Source organism: Pinus tabuliformis, chromosome 3_1, assembly GCF_031772625.1.
Source record: "Pinus tabuliformis cultivar Carrire ecotype Pingquan chromosome 3_1, CPIR1, whole genome shotgun sequence".
In the NCBI taxonomy this organism is placed as follows: domain Eukaryota; kingdom Viridiplantae; phylum Streptophyta; class Pinopsida; order Pinales; family Pinaceae; genus Pinus; species Pinus tabuliformis.
Window position 1 is genome coordinate 341013458 of NC_142301.1, and position 22472 is coordinate 341035929.

Here is a 22472-nt window from a genome sequence, read left to right on the forward strand (position 1 = left end):
ATAGATCAACGCCTTAGAATTCAGCCTCTTCGAGGGGGCAACCTCCTTTACATTACATAAATGAACAATTCTTGGATGATACAAATGAGAAAACCTCCTTTCTATATATAGGAGTCTAAGGAGTCACAATATAATCCAGCCGACCTAACAATAATAATATAAAGCCACAAAAATAACAATAGAGGGATTCTATGGGGCACAGAAATAACATGGGGGTAATAGGGGCACAACAATATAAATAAGGGGTATAACTACAATAGTAATGGGGTAATCACTAGTATTATAGGGACCCAACAATATGACTGCATAAATGGCTGTAGCAAAATAGAGAAGATGGTGAAGGGAAAAGAGGCAAACCAAGAGGCCTAGAGACCTAGTTGAGAGCTATTTTGATCCCCAATGAGCTTTGATACCTGCAACCCACCAAATTACTTTAATATTGCTGCAAAACCACAATGTTAGCTCACTCAAATAATATAAAAATCTGAAATGACTGAATACAAAGCTAGGGCACGGACCAAAGAGCTCGAAAACCCCAACTAGGGCTAGAAATGGCAAATGAGAGGCTAGAAGGGCTGAACAAGGGAAGAAATAAATGGAATGAGGGCAAGAAAGGCCACGACAAGGGAAAGTAAGCCCTCTAGGGTTGACGTCAAGCCCAATAGGGCTGACATATGGCAAGGGAAGGCCCAAGAAGGGCAGTCGTTGACCTAATTAAACTTGCAACTAGGAGGGAAAGTCCCTTAGGGCTTGTGCTTAAAGGGAGGAGCCTTAAAGGCCCACGACAAGCCCTAAAAGGGTTGTCGTCCAAGGAAAAGGGAGGTTGAGGCCTCTTTGAGCCGACGACTAGGGCAAAGAAGGGAGGTTGTGGCCCTTTTAGTGCTGCGGCTAGCCAAAATAGGGAGGCTAAAGGGAAAAGAAGGCAGAGGAGGGGCTGACAACTAGGAAAGAGGGTCGGACAGGCCTTAGGGCCAAAAAAAAAATTCAAAACCCTACAAATGAAAAATCGTCCACAAATTTGTTGCAGAAACGCTAGACGACTTCCTTTTTGCGTTGACGATTAGCTTGGAGGTTAGATCTTGCCTTCCTAAGCCTAGATCTACCTCAAAACCCCAGCGAAATCCTTTGATCAACTTGAAATTCACCTGCACAAATGAATAGAAAAATCCCAAAACCCCAAATATATACAAAAATATAAAACTCCAAAGATAAAACCCCAAGCGCTGCAAAACAAATGAGTTAGAAATAATTTACAAATAATTTATAAATATACAACGTTTGCAACTTAAAAATTTTGGAGAAATATTTTTTGAGTAATAGCAATGGATGAATATATTTTTCAAAAAAATTGAATATTGGCCAAAAACCCTCCTGCAAAATTAAAATACCATATAGAAATCTTAGAGCCCAAACATAGTCGGCTCTTCCCCACAGTATGTGAACTTGGAGCCCAAGGGCCAGTGTACCCGCAAATCTCTATAAATTTCTCCAGTAGAATTGTTAGATCATATGGTGAACCAGACACCTAAGTTAAAAAATTACCAATAGAATGCTCTTATCACCGACAAATGAAATAACAAATTCATAAAAAAAATTAGCACAATATAGGATAGCACATAACTAGCACATACCACAAATCAATGGAAGAAACACACCATGAACTAAACCCCAAAGTCTTTCTATTATGATATAGAAATACTCCCACTAGACTCTAATGAAAATTACGCTTTTTCCTTGGAAAAAAAAAAAGAAATGTTCCCAGCAGAGCAATAGCTCAATATCAGCGTTCAAAATTTATATCATCCAAAGAGATATTCAATAGAAGCAAAATGACTTCTATTTATAGATAAATCCTTCCAAGTGAAAAATAACGGCTAGTTGGTTTGATTTCCGTCAAAATAATCTCGATCATTGAAAATAGCTTGATGATATTTTAATCTCCACCATCAAAATTTTAATTTAAGGAAAAATTCGACTTTTTCTTAAAACCCATTTTTAATTAATCCAAAATTAATATTTTGGATTAATTTCCTAAAAAAATTGACTTTGACTTAACCACCAAGGTCCAAGGGCTCAATTTTTCTTAAAATATCCATTTTTGCGTTGGAGGTGAACCTCCAAAAATTGACTTTCCTTTGACCCACGAATTTTTTATTATTTTCCACTTGGAGAGATTGATTTCTCTATAATCATTTTAGACTCAAGATTAATTAATTTTATGGCTTAGGATTTTAATTTATTTTTGCCAGAAAAAAAATAATTAATTGATACTAGAGGGGATTAATTGTTCCCCCCTTCAAATATTTTAACCATGGTGTCTAAGTATGAGGGACCATGCATTAAAATATTTTTTACGTCAAGATATTACAATTAATTCAACTCTCAAAGAGAGAATACACCTTTTTTATAGACCCTCATGAAATTACTTAATTCTGCAACACAATATGATCTAGTATAGACCAAGTGTGTTTGTAATAAAATAATTTAGCCAAATATGCTTAAATTATTCCCAAACACATTTTTGCAAAGACTTTATATAACACTAGGACTCACCTAAGACTTTGTCAAGGAATTCCTCCCTAGCTTTGGGGTTTAAGTTGGAAGAAAAACTTTGCCAATTATTTATGTTTAGAAGCACACATGATTCGGGGAGGTTAAAAAACTTCCTAGGATGAAATTCTTTTCCAAAATCAAAGGCTTACCTAGGTGTTGTTACATATTTAAATGGTCATACTAGCATCATTTACAATAAAATCTGCAGAAATTGGGTTTATAATGATACAATAATGTTGGCTGATGACTTTGATCTTCGAAAAATTTTCTTCACTGCTTTGTACCCTACTTCCTTGGATTGTTGACAAAGCATGGTCAACAGGTCCAAGAGTGCCCCTCATTCCAAGAAATTCCCAAAGTGCATGTACATCTCAGATGGTGCCTCCTCCACCATGATGTCATCCAAGGGAGGAACTACGTCACCCATTACAAGCATGTGGGAGTGATGTGGCATCTTCAAGGGCAAGCGTTGGCATCAAAGAGGGATGTGTTAGCCCTCCTAAGTCATCTCAATGATAATCATTTGAATCTAGGTTCTGAAGCAAGGTATCGTCCATCAAATAGGGTCAAGGCTAGCCTGGGGGCATCGTGGGTCCATCTAGGCACATCATCAAATAGTTGAACACCCAAGCCTTTAGGCTCAACATTCCAACATCCGGAGGCTCATCAAGGGATATAACATCATGTGGAATCATCTTAATGCCCTGTTGTCACAAAATCTAGCAGGCCTTGGAGAGGGGTACCCTACAAGGGCCAAGGCTATTACTAGACTAAGTGACAACAATGGGGTAATGGCCCACTATCACCACAATCAAAACTCCCTGCTCTTTACGGATTTTCACTAATGGGAGGAATCCCCGTATGTTAGGATATTCTGACACATAGGAAATAGTTAAGTATAACTTGGTCTAGTGTAGAGTTAGGTAAAGTGTGTTTCTTTACTATGTAATTTTGTAACTTACAATCCGACAGTCACGATATGTTCTAGACATAAAGTGATCCAACGGTTCATTCTCTTCTCGGTATTACCGACACTTGATCTATGGCTTAACACCTGATTGGTCCATGATCTCTATTTAAAGAGCATGGAGGGTCACTTGTAGGGTGACCATTCATGAGAGAAGCTTATGTAAATTTTCTTTTTTTATTAATAAATTGTCTGAAGTAGCCACGTTGGCTCAGGCCGTTGACTGTTTCTCTCTTTGAGGATTTTAACCACGTCAATAATACTGGTGTATTGATCTGTGATCTGTTTGTGAGCGGTGTCCTTTGTTGTTCTATTTAAGGAACTTACCCTGTAAATTCTTACATGGTATCAGAGCTATTTGAGGGCCGCATCCGCTAGTGATCCAAATCAGAAGCCGATACAACTGTATCCGACTGTCGTTTCCTAGATCTACTATTTTTTACTGCTTTTGGGCCGAGTGGACTACTCTATTGTATTAGAAGCATCTGTTCCAGTGAGGAACCCATTTTGTTTCACGCGAAAAGGTTTCTGGTAGCCCTAGCTACGTCATTTTTAAGATCTAGAGGTATACAGTGTTTATTTGCAGTTTTAGTTATTTATCTCTTTGTTTATTTCAATTTATTTATCTCTTTGTTTTTTTATTACCGGATCTATACCTTTCATTTCTGCGTATGCTCTTTGCCCCACGACTCTGTGTGATCTAGGCAAATAAAAAACATAAAGGAAGGATTTTTCTCATGCGCATGCTTTTTTCCGCCGCGTCTCAATGTGATCTCGGAAAATTAAAAACATTGAGGAAAATATTTAGTTTCCGACGAAAGCTAACTTCACGCCATAAGGTTTGGTTTTTTTTGTATGTTTGCGTTGGGTTGTGTGTTTTTTTGTTTTGTAGGCAAAAAGCGTTTTTTCAAGTAAGCACGCACCCCAAAGCTTCAGTGACTTAAAAAAGAAAAACCCTTCCTCTTTTCCAAAAATTACTGACTTTGTAAACTAGCTCACTTGGTCCAAAGTTACTTTATGAGAATAGAGGTCTTGAGTTCAAGTCTTTCTTTTTGTTGAGTTACTTTTTCAAAAAACACATGTAACTTATGTTTTAAAGTTACTTTATATAAATATGTTCTCACCCATTATAAAAAGTGAGTCACTTATAATTCTAAAGTCTCTTTATCTTTTATTTAAGTTACAATTTAATGGATAGCTCACAAAGTACCATTGTAAAAGTGACTTTCACTTATTTATAAAAGTGGGTCACATAATTTTTTTAAAGTGAGCTAATTAGATTAAGTTTGGAAAGGGGGAGGATTTTTTTTTAAATATAACATTATCATTCACTTCCGCACATTCACGCATTTCGTCGGCATCTTCAACAACTTTTCTTCAAAAAGCCATAACTTCTTCATTTGGAAGTCGTTTTCAGAGCCGTTTTTTTCTAATCAGTGTAATTTTTTGAGATCTTTCCATTAGAACACTTAGTTTCAGCATTTACAACTTCAGTTTCTGTTAAAATGGAAAGTCCATGTCAAGTTATTCTTGACAGCACCAACTACTTCCAATGGTGGTCCTACATTGTGGATTTACTTAGAAGTAAAGGTCTTTATAGAATAGCCTCAAGCCAAGAAACTAAACCTAAATATGAAGATAAGAAAACCAAATGGGAAAATAGGCAAGATCAAGCACGTGAGTTAATAGGGATGTCTATTTCTCCAGACCTTAGATTCCATATCGTAGAACCTGATACCCCTAATGAAGCAATGAAACAACTCACTAAAGTTTTTGGAATTAAAAATGAAATTAGAGCTCATTAACTCTAAAATAAGTTGCTTACGTTGGACTCCAATAATTTTTTTTCCATTGAAGATTTTTTGTCCAAGTTCAAAACCTTTAGACTTCTCTTGGAAGGTGTTAAGATTAAGGAAGAAGATGGTAGCCTTATTTATTCCATTCTTACTAAGTTGGGACCAGCCTACTCTGTGTTTGTTTCCACTTTCCATTCTATTAGAGAAGCCTTTATTTCTCAAGGACAAGACTACAAGTCCCCCTCTTTTGATGCCTTTTGTGATTCTTTAATAAGAGCACAAGAAAAACTCTTACATCTTTGTCTTCTTAATCTTGGAAACTCTTCTAAGAAAGCCTTAGCCGCCCAACAACAACCAAATTCAAAGAATCCTAAAAAGCAGTATCCTAAAAAGAATGGTCCTAAACCAAACAAAGGTCCTAAGCAATTTTAGTCTCAAAATGAAAAATCAATTCAACAAAATGATAAGGCAAATAAAAGCAAAGGGTAGAAGATTGATAGGCATTGCAACTTTCGTAATCGAGATGGCCACTTAGAATCCAAATGCTTTAAGAAAAAGATGGAAGCCTTAGAAGCAACAATGAAGAAGCATAGCATCCATTTGGAGCATTCTTCAACTTCAACTTCATCTTCAAGAATAGCACTTTCTGCATGTGGTTGTCAAGCATCTTGGTCTGGTTATGCACTAAATGTATCTTCTTCTTCTCATTCTCATGAGTGGCTCATTGATTCTGGAGCTTCTTATCACATGGCCAAAAACAAAGCCATGTTTTCTTCTTTAAATGATTGTAACACCAAAAATATATATGTTGGTGATGATAGATCTCTTAGTGTTGTAGGGACTGGAACTGTTCATCTAGACAATGGTCAATTTAATGATGTATTATGTGTTCCAACCTTATCTTGCAACCTTCTATCTATATATCAGATAACTCATTCAGGTGAAGGTAAAACCGTTGAATTTTCACCTCATGATGTTGTAATTAAAGACCTAAGAGATCCTAAACAAATTTTAGCTACTGGCATTGCTAATGATTCTACAAGGTTGTATAATTTTAACAACTTTGGGTCATCAACTCTTCCCTCGGTATTTGTCACTGATAATGAAGTGAGCAAACTTTGGGATGAGTGATTTGGTCACTTAAACTATCGCTACCTTCAAAATCTATGTAAATAAAATATGGTGATAAGTCTTCCTATGATATCTTGCAGAGATGGTGTCTGTTCTGAATGTGTACTTGGAAAACATCATCGTGATAGTTTTGAAAAACATTTCGCTTGGCACGCTTCAGCCCCTTTACATCGTGTGCATAGTGATTTATGTGGTCCACTTCCAGTTGTTTCATTTTTTGGCTACAAGTATTTCTTAACTTTCATTGATGATTTCTCTAGACGCACTTGGGTATACTTCTTAAAACTCAAGAGTGAAGTATTTAACATGTTCTTGGCGTTTAAGGCATTTGTTGAGAAATAATCTGGACATCAAATTCTTAAGCTAAGATCTGATATTGCAGAGAATATGTTAACAACAAATTCATCAACTTTTGCACTGAGCATGGAATTCAAATGCAACATATTGTTCCATATACTCCACAACAAAATGGTGTAGCTGAAAGGAATAATCGCACCTTAAAGGAAATGGCTAATTGTATGCTTCCATCTAAAGGACTTGGTCTTAATTTTTGGGCAGAAGCAATTAACTGTGCAAATTACATAGTAAACCGCACTCCTACTAAGGTTTTAAAGAATATCACTCCAGAAGAAGCATGGAGCTCAATTAAACCATATGTAAGTCACTTTCGTGTTTTTGGAAGTGAAGCATAGGCCCACATTCCCCATGAGAAACATAAAACCGTAGAACCTAAGAGTGAAAAAATTATTTTTGTTGGATATTCTGAAGATGTCAATGGATATAGGCTTATTCCACTTAAGTCCAAAAATGTTATGATTAGAAGAGATGTAAAGTTTGTTGAAAATATATCGGCCTACGAGCCTAGTTCGACAAATGTGCCACGTCTCTCTATCCCTTCTATTTCTGAAAATATTTCTTCTTCAGATTATGACAGTGAGGATGACAATCCTCCCCCACCTTCTCAGGATCCTCCTTCAGCTCCTCATCTTCCAAAATGGGTTTGTGCTATTCGGGATGCAGCAGGTGCTCTTGTAGGTGATCCTACAGATCAGCGACGTACATGTTCTCAGTTTGATAGAGCCTCTTCTTTACTAGCTCAAGCTTCAGCGAATCATGATCCTGACACCTTTGCAAAAGCTTTAGCCATCCAGATTGGGACACCGCAAAGAATGAAGAAGATCGTTCATTATCGGCAAATGATACATGGGATCTTGTTCCTCTTCCAAAGGGGCGAAAACTTGTTAGATGCAAATGGGTTTACAGAACCAAGTTTGGACCAGATGGAAAAGTTGATAAACATAAATCTCGTCTTGTTGCTAAGGGTTTTTCACAAGTTGAAGGCATTGAATATACTGGAACCTTCTCCCCTGTTGCCAAAATGAACTCTATCCACCTTGTTCTTTCCCTTGCTGCCTCTTTCAAATGGGAATCCATCAGATGGATGTTAAATCTGCCTTCTTGCATGGGGACTTGCATGAATAAATCTATATGGAACAACCTCCTAGCTTTATACAAACTGACTCCAGCCTTGTATGTCGGCTTAAGAAAACCCTTTATGGTCTCAAGCAAGCCCCTCGGGCTTGGTATTGCAAAATGGAAGCTTTTTTTTAGATACTGGCTTTTCTAAGTGTCATTCTGACAATACTATCTACACCAAGAAAGTGGGTATCTTATGATTCTTGTTCTTTATGTTGATGATCTTATCCTTACTAGTAGTGATCCCAACCTTATAAACCATGTCAAGTCCAACCTTAAAAAGAAGTTTGAAATGACAAACTTAGGACACTTGCATTATTTTGTTGGTCTTCAAGTCTTCCAAACCAAGGAAGGTATTTCCCTTTCCCAATCCAAGTATGCCTGTGATCTTCTACGCCATTTTCACATGGAAGACTGTAAGACAACCCCTTCTCCCTTTCAGTCTGGAGCCAAACTTTCAGTCACTTGTACTTAACCTGAAGTTGATGCTACCTTATACCGTCAACTTGTAGGAAAACTTTTGTAGCTGACCCATACTCATCCTGACCTTTCCTTTTTTGTTGGCCTTATTGCTCGGTGTATGCAAAACCCACATGAAAGTCCTTGGAAAGCAGCTAAAAGAATACTTCGTTATGTTCGAAGTACAGTTCAGTTTGGGATTCATTATAGTGCAGAAGCATCTCCTCTATTGGTTCGTTTCACTGATTCCGATTGGGCTGGTGACCCTGATGATCGGAAGTCTACTGCAGGTTATGTCTTCACTCTTGATTCTGGACCTATTACATGGGCTTGCAAGAAACAAAGTGCCATTTCTATTTCTTCAGCAGAAGCAGAGTATCGTGGCACCATAGAAGCTAGTAAGGAAGCCCTGTGGCTTCGTCAGATCCTGTCAGAGTTTGGCTTTTAGCAGCAACATCCGACTACACTTTGGTGTGATAATCAAAGTGCCATTCAACTATGCAAAGATCCAGTCCAACATCAGCGCAACAAACACATTGAACTACACATGCACTTCATCAGAAAGGTCATTCATGACCATGTTCTTGAAGTGCAATATTGTTCAACTGATGATCAAGTTGCAGACATCTTTACAAAGGCTCTCACAAAGGCGAATTTTATTAAACTTCGATTTATGGTTGGAGTTCAGGAAGTTGTCACTAAGAGGGGGATATGTTCTAACGCCGCCTTTTTTCTCCTATTGTGTCATATTTGTACATCCTTCAATCCTATCCCAAGTTGTTCTTGGGGGGGTGTTAGGTTATTTCAACACATAGGAAATAGTTAAGTATAACTTGGTCTAGTGTAGAGTTAGGTAAAATGTATTTCTTTATTATGTACATTTGTAACTTACAATCTGATGATCATGATATGTTCTAGGCATAAGTGATCTGACGGTTCATTCTTTCCTTGGTATTACTGACACTTGATCCGTGGCTTAACACCTTATTGGTCCATTATCTATATTTAAAGAGCATGGAGGGTCATTTGTAGGGTGACCGTTCATGAGAGAAGCTTATGTAAATTTTCTTTCTTTTATTAATAAATTGCCTGAAGTGGTTGTGTTGGCTCAAGCCGTGGACTGTTTCCCTCTTTGAGGGTTTTAACCACATCAAGAATATTGGTGTATTGATCTGTGATCTGTTTGTGAGCGGTGTCCTTCGGTGTTCTATCTGAGGAACTTACCTTGTAAATTCCCACACCGTATGTATATAGATCACCTAATAGGCATTCTAAGCTTAAAGGTGCAATGTGACAAGAAGACTTCCAAGGTAAAATCACAATTTAGGTACAAGGCTTCAAGAGGAGGCAATTCACTTTCCTTGAAAGAGGCCAAATTAGGGCAACCCAAGACCTAGGATTTGATTGATAGGTTGAGAGTTGGAATGACCAAAGGTCTAGGTACAAAAAAAGGGTTTCCCACAATGTATTCAAACAAGGTTATGGCACATGAAACCCTCAAGAATCCCCCAAGTTGAATCTATAACCAAACTAGGGTTTGCCCGAGGGAAATGTGATATCCCTTGGATTGATAAATTATGTAACTAAATGTATATATTTGTATTTCCTGTTAAAGTATGTTGGTTTGAAAAACATTTGAAATTTTAATTATCAGTAATTTATTACTGATAGTAACTATTTATAAGTTTGTAATTGATGATGTTTTATATTTGTTAATAAAGAAAATCTAGAAAATTAATTGTTGAGTACAAAGGGTTGAATGAGATGAGGTTGCAAATTATTGTGGAATATTTATTGCCCATCAATAAGTCCTAGGCATCTAATCTGGATGATTAGATTTAATTGAGGAATTATGATATTGGCCAATTAATTGTTTCTTAGAAGACAGGGAGTTGTCCTCAAGAGTGGGAAACAGGAGCTCATTAATGAGCATATTATTCCCCTGACACCTCTTGGTGAGGTGGAGGCAACTATTAACCACCAAAAGAGTGGTAGATGGGATGGATAATATCTTTTGTTTTTAGTTGCTTTTGTCTCACTCTGAAAACAAAGGAGACTAAAGAGAAACAAACAATAGCAAACAGAAAGAAAAATTTGTAGGCTTGGTATGCTCAGGGGGACATTGGTTGTTTTGCAGTATCAAGGTTGGGAGGAGCCAAGTACTTGACTATTAATTTTCCTGAAAATAAATTATTGTTTCAAGTTGGTATCTTTAGCTTTTGTACTTATTTGTTTATCAAGAGAATGGAATTGGTTGTGTTACTTATAGTCTTTATGCATTAGAAAAATAAAAATGAATTTTATTGGAGTTTTTAGATATTATATTTTATTTTCCTACACTGTACAACATAAAATTTAACAAAATGCATGAATTGGTAGAAGGAAGAAAAATAAATAATATTATATTCCATTTGAAAACTGATTCATAAAAAACGAAAAAAAAGGGGAGGGAGACTGTGCTATAAAGTGTTAAATTTATAGAGTAAAATTTTATTTTGTAATGATAAATTGAAATAGGATTTTTCAAATAGAAAGGAATTGTGAAAGTAAATGTAAATATAGCTAAATATTAGATTTGTTACAAAGACCACAGAAATATTTCTGAATGAGTAAAAGTAAACTGAGAATCCATGTAAAACTTTTGTGTTATTATAAATTTTATTTAGACACTTCGAAATATAGACAAAATGGTATCGAACCTTATAGTGTTAATTATTCAAAATAATCATACAAGGAAATTTTGGATGTTCTGCAATACCAAAGTGTAAGAAAAACCAACTGAAACAAGAAACATCTAAATTTCATTTCATGGCAATTGTATCAAATATAAATTTAAATTAGAAAATAGAAAATTTCCATTCATTATATAACAATTTTACAAACAAAAAAAGAGGCTCGTGGCCTGTCCAAGTAATCTTAGTTTTGGAGGAACTACATGCCAGGAATGGCATTAAAGAATACATGCATAAACACAAGTCTAGAATAAACAACTCAGAGTTTGGTCGGCTCGTGGCCTGTCCAAGTAATCTTAGTTTTGGAGGAACTACATGCCAGGAATGGCATTAAAGAATACATGCATAAACACAAGTCTAGAATAAACAACTCAGAGTTTGGTCTTCAAATGGAGGAAATCTCGTCCATGCAGAGAAGAAACCAAGGGTTGGGAGACCACAACCTGTAAATGAAATGAGTAAGTCGAAAAACAAGACCTCGTCCAATTTGTAAATATTCAAAGAATATGCTATGATTGAGTTGGTATCGGTACCTGTGAAATGAAACGCAAATAGAATAAGTGACCAACATTAAAAAAAAATTTGTACCGAAAACTTAAAAGAGACTTGAGTTTGAGAGAATCAACACAAAGGAGTAAGAGTAAAATCCCTGAGTCCAGATTTGAAGGTTCAGTCGTTCGCTTTGCCTGCACAGTGGAAATAAAAATAAAATTAGCCACTGTACTTAAAAATGTGCACAAGTATTTTTCTTAATAGATTAAGACAATTACAGCGTATCGGAGGAAGCTATGAAATGAATAACTATATATGTAACTTTGTAAGTATAGAATTACAGGTGAATGTAAATCCAATATAGTAGTTCATTATTGAGAAAGTAAATGTCAATTTCAATGTCAAAATCTATCCACTGTTAAACCCTTGTAGATAGCTACAGTGTCATCTGAGAGAAATGAGTCTTGTAGATGGAAATCAGAGCTAGAGAAACTCCATCTAAAGATTAAAGCATGCCACGCAAAAGAACAATATTCACAACTACAAAAGCACATTGTTACATTCGACGCTTAGGGTTTAAAAGAAAACCGGAAATTATAGCAAATTCAATAATTTCGTTCTATAAATCAAGCGTTAGACTAAAACCCAGTTAGGCTATAAAGAGAGATTTATAGTAATGAACAGAAGTGTTAAAAGAATCCTGTCGATTTTTTTTAGGGACAGTGGATGCGGAATGGCTTCTTACCGCCAACTGATTTTATAGCAGAAGATGATAAGGGTATAAACCCTTGCAAACTGACTGTAAAATAAAGCGAAGTGGAAAAAGAACTAGGTTATAGTTGAACCAAAGACCTCGAGGTCAACACGTTTTCCTTCTATAGTATTACCTGATAAAAATATTCCAAATGGGTTCAGGGTAAATTAAAAAAATACCAAAAAGAACATATCATTAAGGGTTTGAAAACCTTTTCCGATTATAACATCAGGAAACAATCTACCAAAGGAACCATAAACAGTTAAATGGCTTTATGCTAACCTTAGTAAAGGAAAACCTTCGTGATTGAATCATATCAACTGTGGAAATTAAGAAAAAACAAGTGAAAAGCTCACCTGGGTTATCTGCATATGGAGATTAAAGAGCATCGTGACCCTGTAACCAAATACTATTCGAGCCAGGGTAGATTGTTACCCAGAACAAAACCGTCTGCAAGAGTGTTTTGAAGGGAAATTCAACAAAAATTTTCGAAAGAAAGGGAAACCTCTAATACCCTAGAAACACAAATGGAGAAAAATGTTAAAAAAATATCCAAATGGCAAAAATATATATCAACTGTTGAAAATGGTACCAAGGAAGTGTTTCCTAGGCATTTCTCCTTTTGGCCTAGGGAGACACATTAATACCTTTTGTCTAAGTGATATTATGAATTTATTAATATCAAAGGGGCTAAAGTACTGTTTACGGGGAGATGTACTAGGTACTTTTAAGTTATTAAAATCACATGTTTCTAAACGTGACTTATGTGTAAAGTACTAAAATACACATTATATTATTGAAGTAACTTTTATATTCTAAAAGTTACGTTATGAGGAAAAGTGACCATGGTACTAAAACATTAAAAAGTACTAGAGAGGCTCATTAATAGATAGGGGTACCACATGAGGAAGGCATCAAGTAGGGGCTTGATCTCATCCATTGATTTCATTAAGTTGAGATTTAACTCAGCCATTAATTTCAAGGGTTAGGGTTCTCCACATTTATGGAAGAAAAAAAAGGAGAAAAAGAGTTTTTGGAGGCTCATTATTCTCATGAGAGTATTGAGAAAAGAGGAGAGGAGCTAAGAGAAAGGAGGAGGAAGGATTTATGAATAAATTAGACTACAACAAAAGATAAGGAAGCTACAACAGTTGATTCCCTAGAAGGTAGAGTTAACGCTGAGACAGGGAGCATGAAATTTAAGGTAGCAATGTTTTAAAACTCTGACTCCGACTCCGACTCGGTCGAGGGTCGACTCCGTATCGACTCGGCCGGCTCGATTTCAATGACTCGGTCATTGTAAAAAATACATTAAATATTTATTTTTTATAAAAACACATAATTTTAAAGATTTTCATTCATGTTTCCAAGCACACATCATTAGAATATAGATAGAAGACAACATATGATCAAAGTAGGCTCATGAATATATCCATTATATCAAAATGGCACCCAGTGCACTGTCCAATACATACACGATGATGATATAGAGATCAAAACAAAAACACATAACCAAGGAGGCTATAAATGGCCTCTAAAACAAAAGTATGTGACCAGTACTACTGGCTATTGCTAGAGTTGCCAACATCGTCTGGCTCAGTGTTACTTGGGAGCGGGAGCGAAAGTGGGGAGCGAGAGCAAAAACGGGAGTGGGAGCGACATTTTCAGAAGCTCCTGGTTTGGGAGCTAATCCCAAAGGAGTTCGACAACCAATGTCACTAACATCAAGGTACATAGAGGGATTGGTGCTCTTGATTAAATACGAGTTCCATACCCTAATACATGACAAAATTCAATGGAAACATTGCAATCCTCCAATCCTGAAATCTTGAAAAACTGATAAGTCTGTTGGATTTTGAATGAAATCTAAAATTCTACTTTCTCCATATGAAATCCAATGAGGCCAGAACCACTCTCAAACATCCTGAGTCATTTCATGGTAATGTTAAAAATTTAAGTAAAAGGATGAAAATGAAGATTAAGGAGAATATCACTTTTACTTAACATTATCATGAAATTTGAATAGCATATCAATACTAGGAGAGGGGAATGGACCCCAAATAGTATTTAACTAATTTAGAAAACACCTTGGAGTCCCCAACACTCAGCGAACAGTTAAAATTAAAAAAAAAAAATATGAAAAATCGCATTTTTTTGGGGTTACAAGCAGCATTTATTGACTCGGCCGAGTTATTGTAGAATCGGCCGGGTTGACCGAGTCATGCAATAACTCGGCCAAGTCAATCATGACTCGGCCTCCCGTTCCGTTTTTTCTGCCGGGTCACAAAAAATCCCAATGACTCGGATCAACTCGGCCGTTTCGGATTCGATTCAGCGGTTTTTTAAAACTTAAGCACCACTGTGGCACACAGGTCGAAGGTTGTTCCAGTGATTTCTCAACATGAGCCAGGGTTTAGAAGCTCACATTTTTTTATCTCAACAAGCCAACTGGAGTTCCTATGTTTGCCAGTGATATTCTCGCGTTACACACAACCATAATCTTGGGTTTGTCAGCGAGGGAAGCCGTGAGTATTGTGCAGTCTGTCTGAGTGTGTAACAGTGTAAATTTTGGGAAGCAACAACCTGTTCAACCTATGTATAAAAGTAGTGATGTAAGATCGAGTCTCAAGGAAAAGAGACATTAATTTGTGGTTTGATTCCTCTATATGAAAAGCTGATAAGAGGCTATGTATTTCGCTAAGGAGAGAAGACTGAGGGTGCATCAAATCATCAGTGAATGAACTCAATGCATAAGCAATCTCCGAGAAGAAGTTTAAAGGGGAGAGATAAGTTAATCTCTTGTTGTGAAAATTTCTCTAAAGAAGCAAAATAAAAATCCTCCTTCAGCAATGGTTTTCCCCACTGTTGGGTTTTTCTAGGGTCAAGTTGACCAAAACAAAGTGTGTTAAATCATTGTGTGTGCTTGCTATTTTCTCTAGTATTGGTTGTGCAAAAGTAAATAGTAGAAGCACTCTTTTATGTTTCAAATGAATGCTTAGAGATTTTATATCAGCATGTCAAAACATGTGGGTTGGGCTTGAAAAACACTAGCAAAATTTGAAATTTGGGAAAGGGTGCAGGTCATTTATTTTCTACATGGTATCAGAACTTGATAGTAGTGAGATATGAAAGTTTTCATCAGCTGATACAAAGACCAGCAAGCAATACTTCTGCATATTCAGTGAACAACAGTCATTAAACCTCAGTCAGAAACCCAAAGTGTTGTTGGTTAAGAGGGAGGAGATTGCCTAGTATCATATTTGCTCCATTTTGTTGGTGTGAAGGTCATGGCAACAACATTGAGGGTAGAGGACAGAATCGCAGGGGCTGATAATTTTGGCCCTTGGAAGGAGAGAATGATGCTTTTACTGGAGGAAGTTGAAGTGTGGGACATTGTAGAGGCTCCTGTGCAACCACCTACTGATCCAACTCAATTAGTGGACTTCAACAAGAAAAATGTGAAGGCTAAGAGGATCCTTCTAGATGCCATCAAGGACCATTTATTCCCTCATGTGACCAAGATGAGATTTGCCTACCAAATGTGGGAGTCCTTGGTCACATTACACCAAAGTTCCAATGAGAACAGGAAGATGGTGTTGAGGCAAAAGCTAGGAAACACCAAGATGACCAAGATTGACAATGTGACCTCATACCTCACTAGGATCTCACAGGTGAAGGATGAGTTGGCTGCCGTGGAAGAGGCTATCCCAAAGAACCAGTTGGTCAAGATTGCATTAGATGGGTTCACCAAGAAATGGGATGGATTCATTCATGGCATTGTGGCCAGAGAGCACTTTCCAGATTGGAGGAGGATGTGTAGAATTTCCACGAAATTCTGATCTGTTGTTATGAACAATCTGAAACTAATTTTTATTTTCACATAAACACAAAATTTCTCTACTAAATAGCAGCCGAATAGAACAGAAATAATGTCACAAAATTCACACAAAAACAATACAATTTTTCTAGGTAACCTAACAGGTAAAACCCTTGCTTGCTTGAGAATTTTATTGAAGAAAAATAGGCTATAGATCTCTTACAGATAACCCTGCTTCAATAGAGAATGCAATATGAGCCTTGGAGTAGGATTGAAACAACTCTGCAAGAATATTAATCTACTTCCCAAGGGAAATTCTCCTCCAACAATTCGCACAAGATAAATCCTCTTGCTTGCTCCTCTCACAAGCTCTCTTGCTCACAAACTCGTGCTCAAGAATTATGATCAATTGTGTGTCTTCGATCTCCTTATAAGCTTTTCGATTAGGCTATTGTTAGTGAGTTTTCTAAATTAGGAGTTGAATTGGAGCTTTTCTAGTTAACAAAAGTCAACACACTTAGTTAACTAGATCCTCCTAAAATTTAGGAGGCTAACTCCACTTGTTCACTCAGTTCCCAATTTAACTCACACTAGAAGATAATTAACTTGGTCTTCCACAAACTTGCACTAGTCAAACTGCTTCTTGAACTCGTCCTCATCATTGGAACTCATACATGACTAAGAAGATCTCCAAATCGATTCCTTGAATCAAGGCATAGATCAAGGAATCCATTCCTTCACTACTTTTCAACAATCACTCTTAGCGAAGAATGGATTCTATACAACTCCCAATTTATCTGTGTGTTTACATAATTGTGTCTTGCCAATGCCTTGGTCAAGATGTATATTGTCTGCTCCCTTGTTAGAATGTACGGTTGCTTGACTATCCCCTTCTGCACACAATCTCTAAGATGGTGATACTGGATCTCGATATGCTTTGAGCGATCATGAAACACTGGATTCTCAGAGACCTTAATGCAACTCTGATTATCACAATGTATCATGGTAACAGGAATCAAGTGTTCCTTTATCTACAACATTATAAGTAGACCTCCCTCAAAGACAACGACCACTAAAAGTTTGCTTCCAAGTTTTATGGTCCCTGTAAGATCCTTAAACTTATTGGGCCAATGGCTTATAAATTAGCGCTTCCTAGCCACTCAAAAATTCATCCAATATTTCATGTCCCTTGCTTAAAAAAAGTGGTTGGATCTTATTACCATTTTCATACTAACCTTCCATAACTAGAAAAATAAGGTTCCATTTAGTGGTAGCCTGAGGTTGTCCTTGATAAAATAGAGTTTCATTTCTACCAACACACTATCCAAGGGATCCTAATACAATGGAAGGATACATTGCCTAAGGATGTCACATGGGAACTGTTTTTGCAAAATCTAAGAGGCCTAGTGCAAAGCTCCAGTGGGTAGAACGAGACCTTATGGCAACAAGATAAAGGGTTGCCATTGTCACCTTGACAACCTTTCTCCCCTATGCTTAATCATGAGATAGAACAAGGAAATATCACAATCAACAAACATTATCTTATAATACTTAAATGCTAAGCTAAAGAAATAAGGGTGGCTTGTGGGAAAATTGTCATAAAACAAACATTGCTCACCCTTGCTTGAAGATGAAAAGGGAAAAGAAAAGCTTTGCCCACACCACTGGATCCTCTCTTGCAACCTAAGTATGGACTAATCAATGATCAATTCTAAACATTCTTGTCCAATGGCTATCTCAGGCGTACAACTCTCATTGATGTCACTCGGGACATGCTGAGAGTGGCATGTGGAGAGAGATGACTAAAGGATTAGGTCTCCAGAAACACACTGCTCGTCACAAAAATCACATTCAAAAGGGGCAGCCAAAGTCGATTCATCACGTTCATAATCCATGGAATCTGAATATGATTGAGGAATGATAACAAAATGAAATGAAAATGGCTTAAACAAATTAGCAATCATCTTCTTGATCATCTTATTATGTGCAGGTGAATCTTTAATAGGATCCTCTTCATCACTACCATGACTTTTTTCATAGATAAAAAGATCATGATTTTCTTCAACATGCTTCATTTGATTATCAAGAAAGGTCTTCTCTTGATCACTGTGATCTTCTTCTTCAACTTCCTCCTTTACATCTTCAAAAGAATCTAAAAGACACTTTTTTGAGGGGCCTTGGCCAAATCTTTAAGGGTATCTTCACAACTCTGAAACATTGCCCCTTAATACTCAAGAAACTTTTCAATAAATACCTTAATAGAAAAGTTACTTTTTGGTTCACAAGAGTATTTAACCTATTCACTTTGATATTTCCCAAGAGAATTGATGAACAACGTCATTAGAGCATTCTCATGAACCATCTTGATCCCTGAAGCATGCTTGAATTTTACCACATGGTCAATCAGTGTTGCGGGGGAGCGCCCACCCCCCTCCAATCGACACTCTGGGCGGGAGTGACTCGGGAGCGTTTAGCCTTTTTTGTATTTTTTTTTGCAGTAATGTTCCAAATGCAGTTTGTTTTCAAAGAAACAAATAAGTTTTGAGTGGGGCAGCTTAATGATCAAGCCTATGGCCCTAGTATTGATATGCGGTTCATGGTAATGTTAAATTCTTAAAGTAAAATGGTGAAAATGAAGATTAATTCTCCTTAATCTTCATTTTCATCCTTTTACTTAAATTTTTAACATTACCATGAAATGACTCAGGATGTTTGAGAGTGGTTCCGACCTCATTGGATTTCATATGGAGAAAGTAGAATTTTAGATTTCATTCAAAATCCAGCAGACTTACCAGTTTTTCAGGATTTCAGGATTGGTGGATCGCAATGTTTCCATTGAATTTTGTCGTGTATTAGGGTATGGAACTCGTATTTAATCAAGAACATGAATCCCTTTATGTACCTTGATGTTAGTGACATTGGTTGTCGAACTCCTCTATCAGGACCCTCCTAAAAATGTACGCATCACTCAAACAAAATCTAGACTTGACATGCTATGCTTTTTCTATCATATGTTAATGCTTAGAGGGTGATATTAATGACAAAGATCCCTATATAGATACAGAGGTAATGACAAAGATACCTCTGGATATTAATGCGTAGAGGGTGATATTAATGACAAAGATCCTGATTTTCCAACAAGACTAAAAAAATTAGACATTTCTTGTGGTGGCAAGAGGCCCAAGCATAAGAAATAGATAATAGATTTACTTGTCTTTTCTAGTTTCTAGTAGTTTTTATAACCATTGACTCTTTCATATTTATTATGATATTTTTTTAAACAATATATGACAATTTAAGTTTGAAGTTGGCAATTATAACTCATTAGTAATGAATTATGAATATGATGCTTCATGAAAGTTGAAGGTTGTTCCATTTCATTTCATTTTATAACATTTCATTTCATGTTAGATATTATTTGTTGTAATGGTTACATTTAGCTTACAAGTAGAAACTTGGTGATCAATGATGATAAATGTTATATATTGAATTTTGAAAGCTTGAAACTTTAAGATTGATGAATCATGAGACTCAATATGTTGTATGTTACTATGTTACTAACTTGTGGACGTGGTTGATGAAGATTATAACTTCTAGATGATTGTTGTTATATGGTTCAATCTATGTTTTTTTATGTTTTTTATATCTAATTCATCATTCTACATGTTTTTGTTGACATACATGTATCAAAATATAATATATATATATATATATATATATATATATATATATATATAACGCTTAGGGATTCACTCCCAAACCGAGAGCTTCTGAAAATGTGCTCCCGCACCCGTTTTCGCTCCTGCTCCCAAGTAACACTGGGTCAATGGCTGAAGAAGGATCACAATCGATCTTCGGAACTTTTGCCTCAAAATCAGAAGGTCTTGTAGAGGATAACCTAAAAGGCAAAAACTAGACTAAGGGACAACAATGAGGTGTGGTCCACTGTCACCACAACCACTACCTTCTGCTCCTTATGAACTTTCACCAATGGGCGACTTCCCTTTAGATAAGTCACCTATGAGAGGTATGCTAGGTTTAAGGATCAAGGTGACAAGATAGGCTAATAGAGGATGTCTCTTCTTAAGTACAAGGCTCAAACAAGCAAAGAAAGGTAACTCACATCCTCTAACAAGGCCTTATTAGGGCATAATTGATCTAGGGCTTGAGAGATAGCAAGACAAATGAACTAGCCTAGAATCAAGAGGCCAAGAAAAGGTTTTCAACAATGAATACCATCAACCAAATGAACAAGAAACCTCAAATACGCACCCAAGTAGAAACCTAGGGTTAACTAGGGTTTCCTAGGGTAAAGTGTACCTAGGGCAAGAGAATTAGGCCTTAAGATGGATAGATTAGCCACTAAAGGAAGTTGATTTTGAGGAAATCAAATCTCCCCTCAATGTTGAATCTTTCCACAAGTTAAAATTCCACCTCTAAGTCAACTTGCACCCTAGCCCTAGCTAGTGACTTGACCTTAAGAGGGCCGAAATCAGAAAAGGGAGAATGAACATGTGTTTGGGGATAAATTTGTGAGTGATCACCAAAATGACAAGGCCAGTGCCTAGTCCTTGGCATGATAGAGTCTATGGAGGTGAAATATTTGCTAAATCTTGGTAAGGTGTAAGGGAATTTTGATGCCCTAGCTCAAAACCCTAGCTATTATATTTGTGAGGGATCAAGGTCACTTGGAGAGTTATTCCAAATATTCACCAAGGGCATTTCCATTCACATTTCATACATGAGTAGCCATACAATGATGTATTTGTTAAAAATAGCAACAATAAATTCCAATTTAATTTGTCCTTGAATTAAAATCGAATTCTATTCTCATAGCAACTTGTAAATAGTTAATTAAGTTAAATTGACTTAATTGAATTAGGAATTTCGAGTTAGAAGTCTATCTGGAGTCATGTAAGTGGGATCCCTAGATTTTAGGGGTCTAGATTGAGTTTATTGGAGTTGTAATTAGATAACCCAGTGTAACTGAGTTATAGTCAGTTAAACTAGTTCTAATTGTTGGAGGAACTGGAGGTTTAGTAGTGAGTCATTGCACCAATGCATCCTCAGTGCCACACCAACTAACTAAAGATTCACTCAATAATAACTCATGCATGTTAGTTCAGAGGAAGACCCAGTTGAGACTAGAGTGCAGGGACAGTGTACTATCAGTTGTATAATTTTCTGAGTTGTACAGATGGTGCATGCAATCAATTGAGGACCTAAGTTTGGATTGCGCAGTTATGGAGGAAGGATTTCCCAATTAAATATGGGTTGATTCTCTCAGGAATTGCGCAAGGAAGTAGGGGCTTGGCAGGCAGCAAAATTGGCTAAGTGTTGGCTAGAGCGGGCTTGTGAGGCAAAGAGTTAGATCATACTTGTGCAGGGATTGTTCTAGTGTGAACAAGCATTGTATTTTCTTCTCAGATCTTCTGGTTAATGCAATATAGATAGTCGGGGTTTTGAGCAGTTGCTTTCCCTAGAGAAATATTGTGTTATGTGCGATTGATATTCTTCCTCTTCCTGATTATTGTTTTTATCGATCATTATTGGTTTCTATTGTAAAAAGTAGAGTAGATTCTTGTCTTATATTTTAGTATATCACATGAGCTGTTGAATCTATAAAAAAATCTACATGGTATGAGAGCTGAAGATAGTATAGAAGAGGAGATTTCGAGGTTGTTATATTCAAATTTGCATTTCATACTTTAGAGTCGGCAAATGGCTTTCTACGGTTTGAGATTTGAGTATGCCTTGGAAGACAACTCGAATTACATAGCCTAGAAGGATAGGATGGAAGCAATGCTGGAAGACAATGGCCTCAAAGAATTCATTGATCAAGACATTCCTAAGCCTCCAACAATGGATGCTAATGATATGGCTGAATGAAGAAAGTGTGTGGCAAAGGCAACGCGGATTATTCTTGAGGGAGTTCGAGACCACATTGTCTCAAGTCTCCATGGCAAGGAAACTATGTATGCTATGTGGAAGACATTGACGAACCTATTTCAAATAGCAATGACCATAGGAAGTTGGCACTAAAGTGTGAAAATTTGATTACCCGAATCACCACTGCAGCAATTGATTAAGTTCCTTCTATTTGTTAATTATTGTTTCCTACAGTAAACACCGAAACTAATACACTACAGTCTTCACCAATTAAAATTATAAGCAGAAACAAGAAACTGAGCAAAAAAGAAACACACAAGACATTACACCGTTGATTTTGGACGGAAGTCCCCAGAAAAATCCAATGCGGGAAAATCATTGCATCGGCTAAGGGTTTGTATTATTA

General features: G+C 36.7%; 1 protein-coding gene and 1 long non-coding RNA gene across 2 annotated transcripts in view; one reads left to right on the forward strand and one right to left on the reverse strand.

Moving 5' to 3' along the window:
• Positions 1-22472, forward strand: part of LOC149187115 (vesicle-associated membrane protein 721-like) — a 114968-nt gene that overhangs the window by 79217 nt on the left and 13279 nt on the right. The window lies entirely within an intron of this gene.
• Positions 11354-12873, reverse strand: LOC149187116 (uncharacterized). Its single transcript, XR_016256182.1, has 3 exons — positions 12717-12873; positions 12352-12493; positions 11354-11800 (listed from the first exon to the last, which is right to left on the reverse strand). It is a non-coding gene; the product is annotated as an uncharacterized LOC149187116 (long non-coding RNA).